The sequence below is a fragment of the Stylophora pistillata genome, chromosome 2, assembly GCF_964205215.1.
Source record: "Stylophora pistillata chromosome 2, jaStyPist1.2, whole genome shotgun sequence".
Lineage (NCBI taxonomy): Eukaryota > Metazoa > Cnidaria > Anthozoa > Scleractinia > Pocilloporidae > Stylophora > Stylophora pistillata.
In genome coordinates, this window is record NC_142520.1 from 34,281,831 (window position 1) to 34,304,021 (window position 22,191).

The 22,191-nt window shown below is 38.1% G+C and overlaps 1 protein-coding gene and 1 pseudogene across 3 annotated transcripts in view; both read right to left on the bottom strand.

Annotated features, from left to right (window-relative positions):
- Positions 1–22,191, bottom strand: part of LOC111345147 (uncharacterized) — a 251,351-nt gene that overhangs the window by 106,239 nt on the left and 122,921 nt on the right. The gene's annotated exons all lie outside the window — the stretch shown is intronic.
- Positions 1–22,191, bottom strand: part of LOC111336193 (tetratricopeptide repeat protein 28-like) — an 88,458-nt pseudogene that overhangs the window by 23,154 nt on the left and 43,113 nt on the right.

Genomic DNA, 22,191 nt, shown 5'->3' on the forward strand with positions numbered 1-22,191 from the left:
TTCAGGTCTAATTTTGGCTATTGCCTAAATAGTGCTATCTACTGCGAGGATCGTCCATCATACGTATCTAATACCGCACTTTAAAAATATATGAACTTTATATATTCATTGTATCTCAAAAAATATATAGCCTGAGAAATGCACTGATATACTTATCTTTTACAGAAGGCTGGTCACAAAGATTTCGTGTTCAAGAAAAGATATCTCGTTCAAGACACGCGGAAGTTTGACTGCAAATACAGATGAAAATGCGATAAATTTTATTTTTTGCAGAACATAAAAAAAGTTCCACTCATGTATTGACAGAACGAATTCGGTTTAATAAATCCGATAAGGGTTATCACTGTCCAAAATTCATGCTACATAGTCACCGGCTTATTGACTGGAACGAAAGGTGGTCTCGTTTTTTATTAATCAAGACACTTCGAGCTTCCTGATGTTTTTTCTCTGTGTCTAGGACGTTAGTGTGGTCAAACAAAGCTAAAAAACTGCCAGCACCAAGTTGTCTTTTCATCCACATAAACGTTATGAATCAATTTTAAAACCTGACAGAAAAGTTGAGTTGAAGCAGCGAGAAAAGTTTATTTGTGCACTGCATCAGAGGCATTCAGTTTACTGTCATAAGGCATCCATTTTTTCCCTTCAAATGTATGATTTTTCGTCTTTCAGATTCAAGAAGACAGCAAAAAGAGATGGGAGACTGCGTCTGGAAATTTGCGAAAAGCTTTACAAGGGATCGCTGAGTACGAAAGAAGGATTTACATTGAGCTAACACTCATTACAGACCATCAGAATCACTTTGTTGGCGAGGTAACTTAGTGTTCAACACGAATTAATGCAACGGTCAATGAAAAAAAGTACGCGGCGGGCAAGCCGGTCAAAGTGTGACATAAAAGTGCCTGTACATTTTTTGCCATGATTTCGTTTTCTTTGTTGTTGTTAAAGTACAATTTCAAACATTCACACAGTACAAAAAAATGGCAAAGGAGTAAATAATGTATAGGTGTGTATTACTAGGGCGTTCCCACTTGAAATAGCGAGCATTTTCACAGTTCGAGTTTTTTTATTTCTATAAGTCGCTGGAATATCTCAACCCCTTGATGAGAAGATCATCAAGAGGATCCACGAGCTCGTTGCGGATGGAGTTAAGGAAATATATGAAAAGAGACGGCATTTGAAAATCTTTGTGAAAGAGGTCTTGTTTCGAGATGATCAGCACAAGACACAAACCGGCGATACTTCCCTCAAGTCCATTACATTATTAAATTCAGAGTTACTTTGTTTTGAGAGAAGGAAATTGAGGAGCTGTAATATACTTATCATCATGGCAGGACCACATAGCAAAATTTGTTTAGAGAGACTTTTGGAAGAGGGGGAAGACTTGTGACAAGCTGGCTGACATATACATGAACTTTACCAAATGGGTTAAGTGCTCAGTATTTCAATCAGCTATGGCTCAAATTAAACTTTGCTTTAGCTTCAAGTTTAATCCTTTGTGTTTGCCTTTCTCTGGGTTTATTTTTCAAGTTATGTTACACAAAAGAACACAAAAATAATAATTGATGCTTTTGAATATTAGGAGCTTGGCATAAGCAAGAAATCAAAGTTAATAAATGGGTAATAAAGTTAATTTGATCTTCCAATGTTCTTTAATTTTAACCACTAATAAATTTGCCATTGAAATTTATCCCCTCCATTGTTTTGGATGTTGTATGCAAAAAAAAAAAAACAAACAATCAAACAGAAAACATTCAGCAACAACTGTCCTATATTGTGGAAAATAATTTATCACAAAATACACGGTATATTATGATTTGATTTACCAAAGTGGCAATTAGGTCTTTCACTGTCTATCCATAAATTAAAAGGGGAACTAATTTGTAAAATGTAAGCTATTCTACATTTTGAGTGTATAATTAATCATCCATGTGAAATAGGTTACTTGAAATCAATGTGAAAGATTTGTAAGATATTCAGACCCCTGATAACAATTACTGATGTGCTGATTTGTAGTATTTAAAGGTAATGATTTTAGAGGAAGGAGAGGAAGAAACTTCTGGATATGGAATTTTGTTGCAAACATCTGTTAAATCAGTTAAAAACTCTCTCTTATCATATTTTAAGAGTACATGATTTCCACACCAAAACCTTTTGTATTCTACATTGAACACCATGTGATGATTATGGTTTCAATAATAAGAGCTGCTGACTTAAGAACTTTTCAAAAATATCTATGTACAAAGAAATAAATTGTGGTTATTTACTCCAGTAGCAGGTCAAACCATTTCTCTCTAATGGAAGTAACAGAAATTGTCATGGTGGTTTTGGTGGATGGAGAGAGAAACATCCACCAAAACCACTTTAATCTAGTTTCATGTCTTATGATTTCATTATGAACGTTTGGTCAGCAATTGTGCATTATAAGAAATAATTAGCCAGAACGTAAACTGCTAATGTTTTGTGGAATATAATTCTTTTGCTTCCTTGAAGGTCTAACATTGGCCATAGATAAAATTCAAAAAGTACTGTTGTTGGTTTTGATCACTGTTTTGGTGGATGTCCACGCCTGACATCACCAAAATTACCAAATACCTTGGCACCTTTTAAATATCGGAAGTATCTGCCTAAAATTGCGCTAAACGTTTTATAATACTACCATCAAACAATAAATTAGTACTTACAATTTCTCGGGTGTAAAGTTTTGACGCAATTTTCCAAACAAATATTCCACTCAAGTCATCGGGATGAATCGGCATGTTTTCGTAGCTTCAAAACTATTTATAGGGAGTTCAAGCAAATCACTACGGCTGGCGCTGCTACGGTTACCGGAAGTAAAATTGTCCAGAAACGAGTCATTGCGCATGTCAGTGGTTCCCATCCAGCCGTAGCGGGAAATCCTTCTGCGCGAGTGGGAAGGTTTCGGCGTAGTCTATGGTACGTGAACTTATCTCGCTTCTTTCTTCGCTTTATACATTCTCCTGAGCAACTTTAACTATTGAAATACAATTAACATCTTTAAAAATAGCTTATCGTGAATATTTATCAAGCTTGCTGTCCCTTACCGAGTAAATCTGCCTTTATTTTTGCAGCCGAGTTTTTCGAAGGATCGAAGCAGTGTGCACATGGAGAACGCAGCGAACGCCAGGAGAAATACATAAGTAGAAAGTCTAACTTTTCCTTTTCAAACCTTACAGACTACTTGAAATTCAAATAGCTGAAGCCGAGGAATGACGAGGGTTATGAAGGACCGTGTAGAAACGTTGCTTTGGTGTTTATAACTCCAAACTGGCAATTTTACAACACGTAAGCTTAAACATTTGAATTCTCTCATTCACTGTGCACAGGATCGCTTACAATTTTTTTTCCAAACGTTGGAATCCCTCGTCTCTTTGAATGAAGTCATTTGGAGTTTTTAGACGTGCAAAAACTTCCGCGAAGACGCTTATTGGTTTTAAACTTCTCAGCCGTACTAGGTTTGTAGTTCGCGTTGCTTAGAGTTGAATTTTGGCAGGCTACAGCGACGTACTCTCCCCAATCCTCGTCAACCATGGTAGCCGTAGCAGCGCCAGCCGTAGTGATTTGCTTAAACTCCCTATTTATAAGTATAAGGTGTCCATCATTCCATCTCAGTCCCTCTCGACCGAGGTGGTTTTGGTGGATGGAATCTAATGCTGACGCAGGATTTGACGGACGCGCATTCTAATGGCGTTGAAATGGCGGTCAATTTGAGATTTTCGCTGGGCTGGTTGCTCGACAACCCAACTTTTGTGGGATTTGTTTTAGTGAACTTAAAGGGCAACTATTTGGCTTTCGTGCTGCTAAGTTTCGATTCAAGAGGAAGTATTTAAGAGTATTTTTCCAGCGATTTTGGCGAGGGTGTGTGAGACAGAGCTTTCCTACCTTTCCTTTTATTTGGTAGTGCTAGGACGTTAAGCTGAAACACAGCAAAACGGCCTCAAATCGCGACAAGAACAGCACAGACTACTCTTTATGAAGGTAAGACTTCATTTCTTTGATTATTTCACACAACTTTATATTCACGGAGCTCAAAAGTAAGTTCAACTAGACCACTATACAAACTCTATAATAATCCACTGCGAAAGAGCATGTGAAAGAGCCTGTGATCGAGCCTGTGACAGAGCCTGGGTCGCCTGTGGTGAAAAGACAGAGGAGGAGGTAAGACGAATGGCCCGAGAAAGGAAAAAGGCGACAAAGACGACTACATAAAGAAAAGGTACTTGTGTCGGCGTTACAGATCGAGAAGGATCGCTTCGAAAGACAGCAGATCTGAGATTACATGTCGCGGAAATATTACAATCGATTGAACTCGCTCCTCAGACGCGAAGAAGCTGCAAGGGAGAAATCAATTGTTGAAGCACACAAAACGCAGAGAAAGGTTAGTGCAGTTTTGGTTCATCGCGTCTTACGGGAAATTCTAAACGTTGGCTATGAAATGAATTGATTTGAATTTGATTTGATTTGTTGTGATTCAGTTTGATATGTAGTGTCCTCATTTTAGTAGAGCCACTGTGCTCGGCTAAATCCATTGAGACTTAAATAAAGTGATCATCATTATTATTATAAAACTACGGGACTGGACGCGGTTGAGCGGCTGAACTTATCATTAAAATTCAAGCTAGATTTAATAAATTTAGGCTCCTTCCCTATTAGGTAGAGTCAACAGTTTTGGATTGATTGTAAACTGATTATATTTACCTCGTCATAAGGTGGATTCTTTCCTTCCTAACAGATAATCTTGGTTAGGTAATATGACATCGAAGGGGGAGGATGGGTGAGTACTGTATACATTGGGCCATTCCATTTAAAAGCCACAGCCCCCGACTGAAGGGCTCACCATGAATTTACCCTCTAAAAAAAAAAGACGCAAATCCCTACACAATACCTTATTCCGAACAACGGCCATTTCATTCCAGATCAAAGCAGCTGACTATCTTACCCCCACAGAATTAAGTTTGTTGACCCCCTTCAGAATGTAACTTCAATTAGGGGGTAGGAGGTGTGGGTATTAAATGAAATAGGTCATTATTCTAAGAGATACTGGCTAGTTGCACAAGCTTCATGAAAATCCAAGGGTAAACAAAGGTGTCATATGATGATCCATGTTATTGATTTCCTGTTTCGATAAAGAAAACTACGCAAGAGCTGTGTTCCTCATGTGATTACCACATTGTAAACATACCAAAAGATTTCCAGTTCTAATATCAATGAAATCAATTTGATTTTTTATGCCTATTTTTCAGATTTTATGTAATCTGAGCTGAGGAAAAAGTATAGTTGATCTGCTTTGAAAAAATTAAAAAAAAAAATAGATCAACACCCAAAGTGATATGTGTAGACTTGAATACTCGAATAAGGTTTTAATTACGAAGATCTGGCTTGACTGTACAAAAAAGGAAACAAACGTAAACCAAACGAAGCGAAACGAAAATACTATAGTGAAAAAATACTCACAAGATTTGTGGACTCGCAGGAAACGTAAAGAAAACATTCACGAGAAAAAATAAACAAACATTTAGGACCGAACTTTGACTTCTGGAGGTCCGAGCACATGGTCCATACCATAATATCAACAATACATGACGTAGATTACCAGTCCCGCGCGGACTGAACACGGGAAACGTTTTGTAACTTACAATATCTAAATTATAACTGCTGCAGTCTTGACCTAGTTTGCCACACATTCATTTCACTGGTCCGAGATCTATGTAATATTTGTCATGTCAGGTCTGTCTGAGATTTTCAAAGGTTTGCCAATGGCTTATTTCCATTGTAAATACCCATACAGGTGACTGCCGCTCGTGTCGTATCTATCACTTATTGACTGTAATGTTTCTCACTGTCCTAGGTCCTGGCTATAAGAACACATCAATTCAGTTTAAAGCAACCTAAGGATAAATCAGAAATAGAGAACCAGGTACATCTTGGCTCTTATGTCTTTGGCTGTTGCAGCAAGATGTTTTACAGGGGTGTTACTGTTGCTGTGAGAGCATTTCACTCTGCCACAAAAGAGGAAGGTAAGAGGTAGGCAAGAGTCCTGTCTAACTTAAAACACCCTAGTTTCCCTCTTCTACAGAGAATTTGCACGCTGTCAAAGCCTTATTTTTTAATAACTTCATATTGTTCAGTAACATTTCAGATCAGCCATGCATGGTGTCCTCTTTACTGAAGAGCAAAGTCTTTATTGGGAATATAGATAACATAAATCATAGTTGAGAGAGAAATAATGTTATTGGACCTAGTATTAATCCAACAAACGGAAACATGCCATTAGGCCATAACCCTATTTGAATTTTTAGGGTCAAACAGTTAATTTACAAGGCTGTAGCCAGAGTAAGGCAAGTTGAGGAGCTTGCAAGCTTTTCATTTTGATTTTCTTTCAAGAATGGTCTGTCTTGACATATTCATTGTTCAAGGAAGGACCTAGTGTACTTGTGGAACCTAGTATACCAATTTGACCATGGTCCCTCTTGTCCCCTGATATTGTGTCTGTCTAAATATTTTGTTGGCTATTTGGCTGGTTTATTTCAATGTTGAAATAATTGACGTTATTATGCATCAGATTCCTGATTGTGTATCATTCCTTTGTTACATCAGTAGTGTGCACAGGAGCATCTGCAGAGACAACTTTATTTTTGCTCAGCACTGAACTTAATACAGCACTGAAGGTTTCCTTGATGATACATCTTACCAATCAATGCTTATCTGTTGTTCAAAGTGAGTAATGTTTCATTTGTGGCTTTCCTGAAATTGTAGTTCCTAGTATGGTAAACCAGAATAGTTTCCATGCAAACTGTTTCTCTGAAGTAAGTTGGACTTTTAAGGTTGTATGAGATAGATGTAAAACATTGAAATTACCAGTTCATCAGAGCATACCCATTGAAGCACTGAAAGCTTTCTCAATGGCACATCGAAGGGTGGCAGCTGGCAAAATGGCACATCTTGCCAGTCAGTGCTTCTCTAGTGTTCGGAAGTGAGTAATGTTTCATAATTGTGGCTTTCCTGAAATTGAAATTTCTAGCATGCAAACATTTTCACTGGAATAAGTTTGACTTTTAAGGTTAATTGAGATTGATAAACCCTGAAATTACTGGTTAATTGGAGCATATACCCATGGAAACACATTGCACTGCAGTGTTGTGGGGACTTGTATACAAGTCAGTGCATATTGGAATTAAAAGTTTATATAGCTTTGGTAGGGAGTGAGCCCTGCCACTCTTGTGTCTGGTTTATTTCATTAGGGGCAAATTTTTTGCACTAGAATATCATCTGTTTTGTTTTGTTTTCTATTTGGGGTTGTGTTTTCCATGCATTTCGCATAAATATTAATGTACTGGTTGTGTATTTTACTGAAAAACTTAATTACATGAGAAAATTTTTCGTCCAGTGATATCAACATAAGAAACCGTTAATTTTGCTCCTCGAGAACACGTCACACATCGTTTGTTCCGAAAATGGTTCACAAGCATGGCGAGCTCTTCGGTCGAATTTTTTTTACGCATACGTCTTTCCAAAGGTTTGAACGGTTTGGGCGCTTTGAAATTTCTCTAAGAGATTTCTGAGGAAACGAAAGCAGACGACCTCGCGCTCAGAAATTTATCCAACATACTGAACCCTCACGTTATTCTCAGACTCGTTTAAACTTGATCTCGCCTCGCTTTTGTTAATATCTATTGCAATTACTTTTGACTGTATTCACGATGGTAGTTATGCTGAAGCAGTTTGTACGGGGTATTGCAAACAACCACTGTTATGAAAACAAGGCTTCAAAACAGATACATTCAATCTTACCTGAAATACAGCGGTAAGGATTCAACCAATCTGGTAATTGAATCTTCAGGGAAAATTCGCCCACAATTGCAGTTTCTTTTTCTCGGCTGAGATGTAAAACTAAATAACTGTAGAGCGCTTTTGCGGACGAGAAATTCGACAAGACGAGAGGCGGAAGACGAATGGTCTTCGATTATTCGACTCTTCCTTAAATTCGTTGAATTCTTGATAATTTATGTAATGTGACATTCGCCTAACTAGAATCATCACATAACCCTGACAACGGAACTCAAGTAGAAGGAAAACACCGATCGGGGACAAACTAAAATTGTATCGTTGACCCCTGCTAAAACTCAAAATCAAAATTTTTATAATTGTCAACCACCATGATCATTGACGATGCTGGCTCATGCCACAATTTTAGTCATTCTCAAGCCCGTCTAGACGATGGTATATCTTTTTCAGTCCAACGATATCAACAATATCTTTGAGTTATATAACAAAGGAACAAATTAGCATAACACGCCACGAAATATATCAAGCCGGATTTGTGTCTAGTTGGTTTGAGGGTCGCAGGGAAATGTTGAGTTTGCCGCTCAAGAAAGCTGCATTCCACAGCAGCATAAAAGCATTTATGATGGAAACAAATTTGCAGAAAGGAGGACCGTTTCATCGTGTGCTTCCGTGTGCTAAGTCAAAGAAGAAACTGCGAGAATTCTTGCAAAGTGCATGCGTGTAGTTCTGTAAATAATACCGTAACGTATTTCAGCTTGTGTATCTCTTTAAGCGACGCAGTTTGTGGTGACCAGAAATTTTTGTGTTAAAGAAAACACTTATTTCCCCACGAAGATGTATAATTTCCAAATGAAACTTTATTTTTCAAACAGAGGTGGCGTGATTGTGCATCTTTCCTCTCATAAAGCACGCCAATTAAAATCCTTTCTACAATGGTTCAAATAATGCGATTGGTTGAATTGTGGCTAAGATTACCATTAGACAACAAACTGCTCAAGGTGCTGTGTTTTGTGAATGAATGACGGTCGAATTTACAGGAACATGATAATAGCTCGAGGTGCCAGCGTGAGGAAACTGTGACTGCTGAGACTGTTGTTATCAGCGGATAGCTCAATCACAGACGAGCACTAGATGTTTACCAGGAAAAACATGGCGGTTAACTTAGGAAATTGAGGAACTTTGCCTGGTTGGTTAATTTTTAGGGATCCAAAGACGCTTTCGGTTTTGTGACTCAGCCCGGGATCAATACTTGATAAAGTTTTCGCTGTCGGTTCGGCTGATTTCTGCAGCGAAATTTTTAGCGAGAGATAAAAGCGATAGCTTGGAGAGGATAAAATAACCTACGGAAATATTACAACAGCTTTGTCAAAATAAGAAACGATCAGTTTTGCTCGTCGAGAACACGTCACACTTCCGTTGTTTTGAAAATGGTTCATGAGCAAAGCTAGCTCCTCGGTCGAATTTTTCACCTGCACGTCTCTTTTCAAAGGTTTGGACAGAACTCTGAAGTTTCTCAAAGACATTTCTGAGAAAACGAAAGTAGACAAACTCGTGCTCGAAAGTTTATCCAACTTTCTAAATCCTTATGTTATTTTCAGACTCAAATAAATTTGATATTGCTTCGCTTTTGGCATTTATTGCAATTACATTTGGCCGTATTCACTGTGGTAGTTATACTGAAGCAGGTTGTACGACGCATCTTTGTAAATGAGGGTACTGCAGCCAACCATTATCATGAAAACAGCTTGAAGAACATTGCATTTAGTCTTACCTGAAACACAGAGGTAAGGATTCAACCAATCCGATAATCGAATCTCCTGAGAAAATTCACCGTTAATCGTGACATTTGCTTTAAAGAATTGCTACGTGACCTCGACAACGGAAATCAAATTCCCTAGCTGTCACCCGATCACTCATTTCTGTACGGTTACATTCCCTCTGACCCCAATATCTATTCGGTGGGTAAATTCGATTCATGTGTTCATCTTGGCTAGATCGTTGACATTTTCGTGATTACACGTAGATAAGTTAAAGAGACAGATCGTCCCAAAATAAGAAGCCTGTTTGACTCTTAGTCACAGAGACAAGCGAGGGACCGGGCATGAGTGGTGGTTCACGATTAATATTAGCCTTGTCACACGGCAACTTTTTCGGTCATTTTCATCAACCAAGAGTGTGATAAAGATGAAAGCTAAAATCTGCCTTCCCTCTCCCCACCCATAAACAAATAAATGCAGCATTTCGGTTAACCGCGAACTTTTCCTCTTTTTAAAAAGTTGTACACTAAATGTGTATTTGGCGCTCGCGGCCTCGTACAGCGAACCGCCATAACTATGCAAATATGACTATTTCGGCGAACGGGCGACATATGTAGATTTTTCGCTCGAAATGATTTTGTATAAGAACAACTCTAACTCGCTCCTATGGTGTTTATTCGTTTGAATCTTGTGAGATTTTATAGGCTGATTTACATCTGTAAAGTTTCTTCTGTCTCTTTTCCCTCTCTAAGGCGAGGTAATCTAAGTTTCCTAAGTTTTTATTTGTTATTTGACAATAAATCCTTATTCCCCTGGTTCCGCAGATAGCAGTGCTAATCGAGGCGGGCCAGGATAATCAGTAAAAGAAGAGGAAAATACACAGTAAAAACTACAGATAAATAACTTTAGATGGTAAATACGAAAAAAATTAAGTCTACGGAAACAACTATGTGATTAATTCAAGTTGGCAGCGCATTATGTTGTGAGAGGTGAATAAGATAAAATGTATAAGGTAGGATGGGCGAGACAAAGGTGATAGCTACTAAGAGTATAACTAACTTTAGAGATTATCGATTTTAAGTCTCTGTAGGAGTCTTAAAATTCTAATATATTGAACAAGATCGTACGAATTTTAATCTGCTGCAAAGCAGCCTTGAAAATTCGATAAAAAGAAGGTTGTGGGGTTAACTTTGTTTGGATTCAGAACTAATTCAAATACCGGATACTGCAGATTGTAAGCCCCCTGGGCTCAAACAATTTCGTATAAGGGTTTTTTTTAGAAAGCCTTTGCTACTTTGACCACCACACACATTTCTATAATCTGTACTTTATTTATTTTATTCCGTATTCATTTGTTGCAATTTTACTTTTCTAAGTTAATTTTATGTAAATAGTGGGAAATCAATGAACCGTAGGGTGCCTATGTCCTAGAGGGGCTTCTAACCGGAATACAAAAAGCTACAGCAGTTCTGTTCAAAATACATTTTAAATTTTAGGCTGGCTTTAAATTATACTCCAAAACGTCACAACAAATCGAACAAGACTGGCACATAACAAAACAGGAGTTCAGACTTTTGCCTCGCAGCTCATCTGTTACGTATGATGCACGATCCTCGCAGTAGAGAGCGCTATTTATGCAATAGCAAAAATCAGACCTGACAAAAAAAAATCAGGCCTGTACGGGATTGGAACCACTGACCTCTGCGGTACTAGTGCAGCGCTCTACCAATTGAGCTAACAAGCCAACTGGGAGCAGGCCGTTAAGTTGATTCGTAATAAACCCGTGATGATAAATCACATACAATAAATATATGAAGCTCATATATTTGAACTGCGGTATTAGATACGTATGATGCACGATCCTCGCAGTAGAGAGCGCTATTTATGCAATAGCGAAAATCAGACCTGAAAGAAATCAGGCCACATACAATGAATATATGAAGTTCATATAATTGAACTGCGGTATTAGATACGTATGATGCACGATCCTCGCAGTAGAGAGCGCTATTTATGCAATAGCGAAAATCAGACCTGAAAAAAATCAGGCCTGATTGTCGCTATTGCATAAATAGCGCTCTCTACTGCGAGGATCGTGCATCATACGTATCTAATACCGCAGTTCAAATATATGAACTTCATAAGTTCATCTGTTGTTAAAATTGTCCACTCTAATTCACAGTAGTTAGGCTTCTCTTGCTTTATGGTCTAGGGTTAGATGAAAAGCCAGAGGGGGACTTATACCCAGGGATCTTATATAATATTATTTTCTCGCTTGCAGGTAGAAGGGCTTACTACTGTACAAAAGAAAGCCACGGCTTTCCATTTTTTTATCACCCCACTCCCTGACAGGATGCTTTTGCCCACACTCCTTTGACTCCCTTGCCAAGTTATTTAAGTTTGTGAATAAAAGCTGATAGTTTCGAAAGAAACTGTTTAGGGCTGCGTCAGTGGGAGTAACGAAATAATTTGGATATATCAACAAAGTTGAAATGGTAAATTGGCCACCGTAACGTTAACTTTGTGGTTACATGATAGCTTTAGAAGCTAATTAGCTAAGAAAAGAGAAAAGAGATCCTGATCAATCTACCAAGAAACTTACTGCTTGTCTTACACAGACTTTAAGTACTTGAAACTCCCTCTCACAGGCATGTTTGGTAATGTTGTCATTCTGTGACACACAGCCTACTTCCATATAGAGGGGCCTGAAAAAAAAAACTATTAGAAAAACAGGAAATCTAATTAACAATTGGTTCAAACGTCAGCATGCGTTCATCGAGATATGAAGCACGCAGGAAGTTTGGAGAGCACGAAAGATGCGTAAGAGTTGCTCGAAGCGTAGCCGAGAGCAACTCTAGCTTCTTGAGTTATCCATTCTATACTGAGCTAGAAAAAGCAGAATTAAAAACAACCAAACCACAGATGACACTACTGTTTCCCAGTTTGATTTCAGACATTGCATCAAAGTTCTGGGGAGGGAAGACAATGTTGATAAGCTCAGGAAATAGGTTTGGAAAAAAAAAAAAAAAAAACGAAAAAAAAACAATAAAAGAGAAAAAAAAGCTGCACATTTTTTGGTCAGTGTCCATCACAATTCCAATGGTGCTTTTAAGTTATTTTTTAATTTTCCTTCTCTTTTAAGTAAATCACTTTTGGGGCAAAATTACACCATTTGCTTAATTTCAAAGAACCAGAAGATATTCATTGAACAGTTAGGTTACTCTCTGTAATCCAACAGAGCAGCAGCGAACAAATATTCCCGGAGATCACCCCACCATACTGCTTTAACAGCTGACATGCAGGTGATCTTTGGTGGCAGTTTTATTACACCTTTATCACACTGTGATAATTTGATAAGCTGTCACCACAGAGAAACCTGACTTTGACTAAACCTTTTTTTTTCGGTAGTGAACCAAAGAATCCATTCCGCACTTCATTAATTGATCATAAGTTGCATTATGCTGAATTAACAAAAGTGCTCATTGCCTAGATATAAAGACTGACAGATTTCAGAAATTGTTTTTGTAAATAGGCTTATTTTTAAATATAATCTTTGATCTTTCTATTATTTGTATATACTTTATATCATACATGTATTTTTATCTTCCTATTTGATTTTTGTTCAGTATGTCTTATTTATTTTTAGACTCCTAACTGCTGATGTAACTTAAGATATGTCTTTTATCTTAGGAGGAATAGAGATTGATTAATTGAAGGGTAAATCAAGAAAAAAACAGAGCAAAACAAGACAATCAAAAATAATAATTATAAAAAACTGAAGATAAATTTATCCTAAATACTTCATTTTAAGTAGCAACTACAGGTAATCGCCATTTCGCAGAGAGGAAAAACATAGGTAAACCCTTAGCATTATGTAAGCTTAATTAAAAATAAACTTCATTCCAGGTCTCAAATAACTTTCCTATTATGTAATTTGTCACAGTTATGATAATTAGGAGCATGCAATGCTCAGAAAAGATATGTAGGTATAAACTGAAACAGTCCCTAAGTTACAACACAGCAGCTACATGTACCGATATTTTATCACCAAGTCTTGAACAAACTTGAATTTGAACCTGACTATGTTCAGCTTTGTAACAGAATCTGTACTTACCCAGGCGGTGTGCGCACTCCGATTGCATTGCATTGTGGTAGCGTTTTTTCAATATGGCGGTAAAAGTGGTAGAAATGGGTAGAGTTTGACTGAATATTCCGTAAAAGTTTAGCCATATCTTTTTCCTTTCACTATAGGTAGATATAATTTGATATAGTCTGAACGTGTAGAAGTATTTTTCGTGCGTATTTGTCACCTATTATATCGTTCTCAAGGTCAAACGCAAGCACTTTTTTTTTTAGCATGTGATTTGAGACCGGTTTTCGAGCAGGTCAAATTCGTTGTACGTCGTAGTTTGAAGCCTTTCAAAGATTTGTATGGCCACTTTGATCCTTCTTCAACAGCTCTGACCAAACGCGCTCAAATGCGCTCCAACGGTACAGATGTTTTAAGCATTTTAAGTGACGGTGTTTGAGACCCTTTTGTGGAGCGAAAAGGCCCCTTTTTGTGTTTAGTGTGTTGCGTTTCATAGCGTTACTACTGCAAGGGTATTTATCAATCGTGTTGTAAATCTACTTTCCTAAGTGAAGGAAAGCTAAATAATCGCAAGTGTTGTATGGTAAATCTTGATCATTGAATGAAGGACAGTTTAATTAGAGCAATGAAAAGAGTCACTTGATCAATGAAAACCTCTACCTTGCGTGAGGCGACACGCCGGAAAGCCGGAAAGCCGGAAAGCCGGAAAGCAAAAGGCAGTCGACCGTTGGAAGGTTTTGATAGGCCTGTGCATCTCCTACGATTCGCGAGCGCTTTTAAATCTTCTACCCTTAAGGTTTAGCTCTTATTAGGATATCTTTAGATGACTCTCCTTTGTGATGTGATAATAAGGGTCAGTTTTGAGGTGTCATAATTCTTCATCTGTATGTTCTTGAGGTTTGGCAAAGCCGTGTTCGCGCTGTTTTCTTTGTTTCAGAGTATACTTCTCTCCTTAAGTAATAACTTCAGAGATACGTTTTTCAAAGCCCTCATATAAGTTTCCTCTCTTCTCGAAGGGTATTTTGAAACCCTGTACGTTTTTACTAAACGTGGAGCGAGACAAATTCGTTCTTAGGAGGCGTGTGGCTTATCCTTTTACAAATCCCGTATTTACGCTTGGTGGAAAAAGTACGTCTATTACAAGGTCAGTCTCTCTAATATGCGTTTGCATGTCAAGGGTCAATTCACAGTTGAATAACTCGCTTCTAGGAATATAATTACTGACTTTGAAATTATTCATCCTGCCATCGGTTGTGAGTGTAACTGTTGCTATTTGTGTCGAGATTCTTAAGCAGATTGCAGTTTCGAATCTTTCTAAATAACGTCAGTTGCCTCCTGTGACGCTTGCGACAAACGAGATCGAAGTCGAAGGGTGTCGCTAAAGCGTGTTAATGCTACGGGACTATCTTACAGGTCGTGTGCTTCAAGTACCAATAACCACGGAAAACCAAGGTTGACGGTTAACGGTGATTTAATGATGATGAACGATTAGCGAACCACGATAGACAATCACGATCACGATCGTAAACTGAAATAACAATGCAATTTACTTAAAACGTTGCGTAACTCATGAACAAAACGCTTAGAGCAATTAACCTGCCTTCGTCGATAACGCGATCAAAATTAACAACAATCAACAGGAATACACGAAAATCATAATAAGCTACATCTAAATAACTCGAGATTGAAATCGATTGTAAAATTAACAAAGTGGGCGTTCCCAGCTTAGCGTGTCATTCTTTGATTCGCCCCCTTTAGATTGAGAACAATAAATTGTACTATTGTACGACTCTACACGTTAGCGTGCTTCTACCCAAAACAAGAAAACTAATCAAAGCAGGAAACTAGCAAAATTACTCACATATCGGTCCCGCTTGTGCCAAAGGTTAAGAACCAAAAACGGCAAGTCGAACAGATAGAATGGACAAGGCGAAATACAATTATACACTGGCTAAAGGGACGCTAAACGAGGCTTTTATACGCGCGTGGGGACGCTAAAATATCTGATTACAAACCAATCGAGAAAAGACAACAACGTAACCACATCCGTAACTAAAGTAATTGGTAACAAACAAATCAAATTCCACTTAGACTAAATGAATCGTTTGAGTATCCCTAACACCTCCTAAGAATGAATTCGTCACGGAGGAATGACAGGAGTCGCGCAGGCCCGTCAAACATTTTAACTTTCGAAGGAACGGCAACAGGCAGTGAAACCCCATTACAATCCACATATACTCACACCGTATCTCCCTGCCACCAGAGATGTTCACTCCAACGCGTCAAGATGTAAATGACTCAATTTTTGTTTTACAACCATGATGCAGCGCAATCAGAGTGCACACACCGCCTGGTACTTACCTGAGTTAACTACATGTACTACTGCAGTGTAGTAAACACAATGTATCAGGTAAAGTCTCACCTCTGTTTTGTGTTCTGTAAGACGCCTCGCCAATCCTGAGATTTGTCTGTAATCTTTTACTTTTGAGCTCACTATTTCAGGTGTTCAATTTGCTATGTCTGCCATTTTTGAAAGTGCACAATATATCCTGGGAGGCCTGGCTGGGAGCAACAAAGTGGAAATAAACTAGGTTAAATCCAGAAGTTTGTATTCACTTAATGATATACTTACTAGCAGACAAACAAACAGACCAAAACAGCTTATTGTAACATGTTTTTAAAATTCTGTGAAATGCAAAATCTTGGAAAGGTAAGAGAGAAAAATCTAATGAACGACAATTTTTTATTGGCTCTCTTTGGTAGAAGTTTTGTCAGTTGTCAATTAGTTGCAAAATTGATTCTTCTCATAGCAGGACTTCACCCGTCCTGAAGCTAACCGCCTCCCGGTTAGCTCAATTGGTTAGAGCACTGGACTGTTGTGCGGGAGGTCGATGGTTCGAGCCCCGGCCGAACCAACATTCAAGGTCTTAAAATAACTGAGGAGAATGCGCTACCTTTCTACAATATTAAAAAATGGATAGACATTCTAGTCTTCTCGGATAAGGACGAATAAACCGTAGGTCCCGTCTCCTGCATCTATTAGCTAGTTAATTTGGTTAGGCAGGGGACGTTAAAGAACCCACTCATGAGATTACTGTGATGTGGTCTGGCCTGTTTACTGGGAATTGAGAGGAGGGGGCATCTTCAAATAAGTTTCCTTCGATTGTTTATAAACTGCTAAAGCAGTCCGGCCAAAGTCCCCCGAAAGCTGTTGTCATGCGCATTTCATCATATCCACATGTTAATTTGCGTACATGTTAATTTGCGCAATATAAATATTAAATTATTATTATTACTGTTATTATTATTATTATTATTATTACCATTATTATTAAGCAAAACCGCAGAACCTGAAAGAACCCTGAAATGAGGGACTTTCTCTAATGGCATTGGCCATCATATATTTGCCACAATTGCTGTAAAATGGATGTTAAAATTAATGCTTCAGTGGCAAAGACATTTCAACCTCAGTTTTGTTCCCTGTTCTTGAATTTATTTACCACTCATCACAATATGGCAACATTGATATTGTTGTCGTTAAGCCTGTCTCTGTGTTGGCCCTGTAGCGCAAAACTCTACCCTTCCTATCTATTTCTGGAACTAATGCATCCTTAACCATGGCCAGATCTTTGCAACCATCTTAATCATTTTGTAGCTAATGTTATTATCTTTGTATTTTTGCCTCTCAGAGCCACTAACATGTTTGCCTTTAAATTCTGCATGTTTTTCTATTTGCTAAAACACTAACATATGTGCATATGTTAACAACGATATCAGCTCTGAAGGCAAGCTCAGTACTTATCCAATTATGTTTTATCATTCCACATGGATTTTAGTTCTAATTTTATTATAGTTGCATGCTAACTTTCATTATTTATAAAACCTAGAGAGCTGCTTTGTTCATGAATTTGATCTCTTTTTCTTAAGTGTTCTTCATAGCTAAAAAAGTCATCTAAAGAAGCTGAATATTAACTGTTAAAGGCTTTAAAGGTATTTCAGATATCACTATTTCCCCCATTTTTGCTGCTTACTGCGAACTGATTAAGGCCGTATAGGATCTGGTAAACCAGTTTCCAGGTTTCCATATCTACTCACTTTATGATCAGGTTTATTGATTTTCACCTTAACTGACAGTTTGAAAATATTCTGATATTTAATTTTCATTTTTAATAATATACATGAAAAAATGTCTCTGCTCTGATTGGTTAACATGAATACACCTTTGCCATAATCGCAGAAAATGCGATGGAGGTCTGAGACTGGTTATGAATAATTTCACGAAAGCGAGGCCACCCGAGCAACACATGGCGACGCGAATACAAACTCTCACAATTCCTCGAGCTTTTTAACCGAAAATGACATTCCTGGAGCTTCCTTAGGAGATAGAAATCTCTCACAATTCAAGACTGAGGACTTGAGACTATGGTTGAAGGGCAGAGGTGACCCAGCGAAAGGTTTAAAGACAAAAGCAGAGCTTGTAAAAAGGCTAGTTTCGAGCACAAGATGCGTACTTCGAGGTGTTTTGATTGCTTGAGAAATTTGTCAATTGTGATTACTTACACTTAAATTGACCTTATTTCTTATACTTTAGGGTCCTTTAATACATCAAGAGCGGAAAGGATAAAAACATCATTGATCCTGATCCCAATAATCTTTATTCTAAACGCAAACAACTACGCTCCGCAAACAACACAAGTTCACACTCCACCGCTAAACGACATGTTCCCGTCAAGTTCCCTGAATCTAGTATGTGGAGCTACTCACTTCAGAAGATGCCTCTGTTTACCAGAGCGGAATTAAACAATCATATAACACGTTCTGGGGTCTAGATAATTGCAAATTTCCATTAAAACACCGTTGCTGGGAAACGAAGTGTAGCAGGACACAGCAGAATTGTCGGCGCGAAATCTTTCAATAGAAAAAAGTCTACTTTTTAAACAGTAACAGTTTTCAGTTAATTCAGTGCAGAAGATAGTTAATTTAGTGCAGAAAAGGGTTAATTCAGTGCAAAGAAAGAAACAAACCAGACATTCTGATTGGTCAGAATGATTGGTCAGTGTCAATGTCAAGGTCAATGTCACTTGCAGGGTTTGAATAAATTATTTTTGCACCTGATGCGCGCGGTTTTCTTCTGCGTAGTTAGGAGAAACTACCTCGTATTTTTTCAAGTATATTATTAATACATAATCACGCGATTTTCTCGTGCAATTTGGAATGAGTAAACACTTGTAAATTTTTTCAGGGACCACAAATCGCACTCGCCCTACGGGCTCATGCAATTTTGTTATCCTTTGAAAAAATTTACTCGTGCTTATTTATTCCAAATTGCACTCGAAATCATGTGATTACCTATACTGATAATTAAAAAGGGTTAACTTCTTTGACCACTTATTGATTCTGGCCAATGGCCATGCCACGCAGTGTATTCCCCTTCTTCAACTGAGAAAAAAAAAACAAGTCTACATCATGTCGAGTGTGTAGAAAGCCGTTGTGAGCTTCTATCGTAAAGGAGAAGATAAAGCTTTCAAGCGATTCGAGATTTCCTGTTGGTGAAACGCATTGGAGTCTTCGGCAACACAATCATTATTGATTTCCTAGGGATCAATGACTAGTCTTACAAATTTGGGTTCGCCGGGCTCATATGCGCTCAAGCTCTATCGACTTATAAAATGAAACCTCCACGCCGTTCTACATATTGAACATGAAACCTTTAAGCGTCCTGCAATATGGACTCATGGCCAGAAATATATAAAGGACATCATGGCGGCAAAGTATGCACACCAGTAGTAATTAAGCTGCTTTAAAAATAGCTCCTTGGTAAAGGTTGTCTATGGCTGAATTGTGAAATTCCTCCACAATGAGGTTACGAAAGTGTAAGGTCAAGTTCCGCACATCGATAACATGAGAAAATACTCCAAAGATTACTCACGTCAAATATAGAACAACAGCAATGTAACAAAGTTCTGTCCAAACCACACATTCTATGGACACATTATGGCGGCATTAGCGTTTTACCTTACGTGTGAGTACCCTTTTCCACTCCGTATACGTCCACCGTGGCTCTTCGATGACTTATTCCGCTGTCGCAGTGATAGGTGTACCCCCGTGATATGTGTATCCCCGCACACATATCACTAGTGATATGTGTACCCCTGCACACATATCACACATATCACTATCACTTACGAGGGACATATTTTGTGGGTTTATATCTTAAAGTTTCAACCGATCCGACAACTAAATAGCGTGTTTACGCCATAAGTTTTTTTGGTAAATTAAAGGTCTAGAAGGTGTGGAAACTATTTCGTGTTCACGTTCCGTAGTTTACATCAATCACTCAGTATACATCAAATCCTTTTGAATTCATCTTTAAAGGGGCTTCTATATATTTTTGTTGTTGTTGTTGTTGTTGTATTTTGTTTTGAAATCTGTACGGCCCTGGACAACCAAGTCCTTATCAGGACAACCGAAGTCTGGGTTGTCCAGTATTTGCCAGCATGGACAACCTGGATGTTTTTCTAATTCCGAGCAGTGTATGTTGTGTCTAATAAGTGCTCACAAAAACGACAGGCCAACCAATTTGAACTACATGCGAAAGATCAGGTATTTTTATTGATAAATCAACATAAGTAAATAAATCAAAAACGATTGTTAACTGATAGTATTAATCTACTATTAAAGGCGATTTCCACTCCATGATAAGCAATATCTGCTTGCAATGATTATGTTTCAGTCTTCCTCAGATGTATATGTACTATCCAAAATAAAAATTTCAGAGCAAACCTTTTTTCTACGTTATAAATGTCACACATTCTTGCAAAATAGCAATGAAACTACAAAAAAATTGAACATTGTTCCAAAGCACAATAATACTTATTAATTTGTGAGCATAACAAAACACCTGTAAATCAAAGGCAAACTCTAAAACTGCATGTGTTGTAAAAGTGTAACCTATCAGTCAATGCAAAAAAATATCAACAAACTCCAAGAAGGGGGAGTACCCGCTGGAAATAAGCATTTATGGACAATTTTTTAAATTATTCTTTAACAATTTTTTTAATATAGACTGGTGAGCAGCACTTCTGCGAGCAGTAGTTGTAAAACTGTTTTTATTTTCCGACGCGTTTCGTCTAACTGTCGTAGACTTCTTCAGGGAGTTTTACAAGTGTAACTAAACACCTGTATTTATAAGCCAAAGTTACAGGGGCCGATGACCGTAGAGGCTTGGCCTTACACGTTGTAAATTTTTCACAACTTGGCCTGTTCCTGTTCGCCTGTTCCTGTTCGTAAGTCCGGCCAAACCTCAACGGTCATCGGTCCCCGTTACTTTGGTTTATAAATACAGGCGTTTAGTTATACTTGCAAAACTCCCTGAAGAAGTCTACGACAGTTAGACGAAATGTGTCGGAAAACAAAGACATTTTTACAAACTACTGTTCGCAGAAGTGCTGCTCACTAGTCTATATTTGAAAAAAAAAAAAGTAATTATTTATTTTTTGGAGGGGAGGAGGTTGGGGGATACATATATCACTGGCCGCCATATTGGAAAGGGTACACATATCACTAGTGATATGTGTGCGGGGATACACATATCACTGCGACACCGCACATCCTACGTATAATCCTCTGCGAAGACTGATCGTCCATTCAAGAGCTGTTTTAAAGCAAATAAAGCATCCCTCGTTCTTCCAAACAGATTTTGAAATGTGGATAACTCTGATTACACAGAATTGTGAAAATTGGACGTCGACTCGTTAAATTGTAGTTGTAAACGGGCTGAAGCCTTCGCTTCTAGCTCTAAGACAACAATTCCGCCACTATCGCTAGCTTTGTAACCAAGCTATTTAAAAATATCAATACCGCTTTTTTACCAGAAAAAAGTGTGAAAATTGCTGCTATGCAAATTAACTTTCCTCCCGTTTGCGGTTTCTCTTTCTCCACGTCACCAGATTGTCCCTTTCCTGAAGATTTTTTTGCTTTCTTTTCTCAAAAGAAAAAAATCGGCGATGCCTAAATTACTTACCTCACGATAAAACGCAATTTCAGCCGCTATGTGTGCAACCTCATTAGTTATTCAAATTCCGCAAATATGAGCCCACGATTACGTTCGACGTCTGTCCTCGATTTCTAGCCATGTTTTGGCAGCATCTCGAAGAAGTTTCTTAGGCGGATCACAGAGTGGGCGGCCAAGTGCTATAACCACCCTAGACCTAATACTCAGTGCCCCTGTCTATTATGCATTTCCAATCTGTCCATTTTAGGAAATATTTGCCTTCTGACACAATTTCCAACGAAACGGAAGTTGTCATGAAAGAGTTGATAGAGAGCTGCAGACAAATGAGACAGCAAACTATCAGAGCAGAGATCACGAAGGGCAAAGCACTCCCCCTGCGTTTTTATGCACAGCCCAAACCTTTAACAATATGTGGAAAGATTCTTTTTCCATGACGACTTTGAGGGAGACGATGAAATTCTTAATTCCATGGCTAAAAGAAATTTTTTTTGTCCGACTATAACTTTTGTCAGCGACACAAGTATAACACA